The 2500-nt window shown below is 36.7% G+C and overlaps 1 long non-coding RNA gene across 2 annotated transcripts in view; it reads left to right on the top strand.

Moving 5' to 3' along the window:
• LOC149136186 (uncharacterized) overlaps positions 1-1313 on the top strand; it is a 42465-nt gene extending 41152 nt beyond the window's left edge. For both annotated transcript variants that reach the window (XR_016241628.1, XR_016241629.1), the window contains exon 2: positions 58-1313. This is a non-coding gene — a long non-coding RNA (uncharacterized LOC149136186). The remainder of the gene's footprint in view (positions 1-57) is intronic.
• The last annotated feature ends 1187 nt before the right edge of the window (positions 1314-2500 follow it).

Raw genomic sequence — 2500 nt, 5'->3', positions numbered from 1 at the left:
ATAATTGATACTTTTTCATGCTTGTGTATTTCATGTTTAATTTTTCTATATTCGTAGATGTCATGTTCGGCCTGACACCGTTTTGACCATCCACCATTAAAATCTACAGAACCCTCTACAAGCCAATGAAAGGACTTCTACAGAGTGGCTCGACCTGCTAGAAATAACAATGAAATTTCCTCAATGGACATCCGTCGTCTTAATATATCATCGAGACACTGAACAACTTAGCCCGAAATACACAAAAACAAGAAATAGCCATTGCCAGAATGTTTTTGGTTATATATCTCCTTGATTAGGGATTATCTGAGGTTAAGCAACCATAAAAACAGAACACAGTGATTAATGCACTATGTCTGGATCCAAATCACAGTAAGAGTGGTCACAACTAAAATACATTATTCTGCTGGATCGGAGGTGACCAACGCCAACACATTCAATTCCAACACCAACATCACCGAATTCAACAATGAAGCCCCTTAATAGTCATTTGATCAGCTAGAAACAGCAGCCAAATCTTTCTAAATTACATCCTATTGTTTTGAAGAAAAACATTGAATAATGTAAAGCTAGATACACTATTTTTGAAAACTAACGAGGCTAGTTTAGGTTGGTCACTACTGGAGTACCATTGATCATAAAGCTATTAGTTCATGGGCTGGCCTGGGGCTAAGCAACAATAGTCACACATCGAGTGGACAATGGTGAGAGCACAGTATTGCCAGACTGCAGCATTGTAACAGATTCAATTAACCATTGTATGTAACATTGCATCGTTTAGTCCTCAACTTGATGGTGATTTGGCGTATAAACGGAGCTGTTGGTGCAGGGATCGCATCTATACGTTTACCTGACTATTAATGTCCAGTGGATCAGCTTGATCAAAACTGACCAGGAGCTACTCAACAAAACAACAGCATAACGCAACACATACATCATACCCAGATCGCACCACATCATTACCTCGTCTAATTAACTTCATCGGGTTCTTTCGTTTCTACAAGTAGTAGTAGCGGTCTGCAATATAACAGATGTTGCATAATCAACTCTGGCTAATCTTCATTTGCCATGGGTCCCAATCAATAAGCAAGGACAGCAGCTTTATTAAATCAAATATTACAATCAGCTGGATCCTTATTAACCAGTAAAATACATCTCCTTCACAAATCTTCCTCCGTACAATAAGGCTGGTAGTTTGATGTTTGTGATTCAAAACAATGGTCACTAGTATATTTAATTTTCTCAAAACACGTCAAATCAAAATTGATCCTTTTGAATAGAAAATATTATCTAATAAAAACGTCTGCGTTCTTGCAATTAGTTGCTCGTTGTTTATTTTTTGTTGAAAAATACATTTTGCAAAGGTTTTTTGGCTTTTTTTTTTCTGCTAGTGTTTCTACTAGTGTTTCTGTTATTGTTCAGGCTTCACTGCTGTAGAACAGAATTATTTTAAAGCGATATTTGAAAAATTGCTTTTTAATTCCATCACAGGCAGAGCAATTCCAAATGAAGTAACGTTTGCGTGCTGTTACAATTGACAATTGGTATCTGTGTCCAAAAACTTTTCCACCGTCTGACAAGTTATATCTCTGATAATGATTGTTGCGTAGGAAGTTGAGTCCATGAGATGAAGTGTATATATATATATATATATATATATATATATATATATATATATATATATATATATATATATATATATATATATATATATATACACACATACACACATATATATCAGTAGCGACTCCGGCACTCGGGCTGTTCGGACTTAGTCTGAGTGTAAATTTAGTCAAGTGAACGTGCATTTGCAAGCTGATTAATTTCTGCCAACACTAACTTCAGGTATGTAATTTCAGCCAATAACTCGGGCTCTTTTATTGAGCCTGGTCGCAGTTCATTTATTTTCGTTCGGCATCTGGTGGTCGTCTTAGAGGTGCCCCATGTCAAAAAATATCATTCTTAGCAGACGCTCTCTCGACATCGTTCACACGCGCCTGACTTGGGCTCAGAAGTTACAGCCCGAGTTGTTATCTATAATCGTAAAAAATAAAAGTAATTCAAATTCAATGTTTTTTTGAAACAATAAATTTCTATAGAGATTAGGATTTAAATTCCAGTCTACGAAAAGTTTCCGTTCTCCAAAATTCTCAAAGGAACGAAAAATTACCCAGCAACTCGGGCTAATACGAACTAGCTTGGTAGGTGTAAAAGACTAACTGGCGACAAGAGTACAGGCGACAGTCAGATCGCTGATGTTTGTTGTGCACTCCGCTATCGTTATCTAATTGCTGTTATTCTGTGCGTCTGTGTGTGAAGATCAGTTGGGTTTTGCAGTGTTACTTTACTTTTACCCTTAGAAATGGAGAAAGACATAATGCTAGAGATAAAAAAAAATAAGCTATTCAAGGCTAGAAATAAAGAGGAAAAACGTGAAATTCTTCGAGCATGCATGTCTTATGCGAAATCTGTGATGAGTCCGAGTGACGCTGATGTGTGT

This window comes from Octopus bimaculoides, chromosome 4 (genome assembly GCF_046866305.1).
Source record: "Octopus bimaculoides isolate indiv1 chromosome 4, ASM4686630v1, whole genome shotgun sequence".
NCBI classification, from domain to species: domain Eukaryota; kingdom Metazoa; phylum Mollusca; class Cephalopoda; order Octopoda; family Octopodidae; genus Octopus; species Octopus bimaculoides.
Note: the sequence above shows the minus strand (reverse complement) of the source record. Positions and strands in the feature narration are given on the sequence as shown.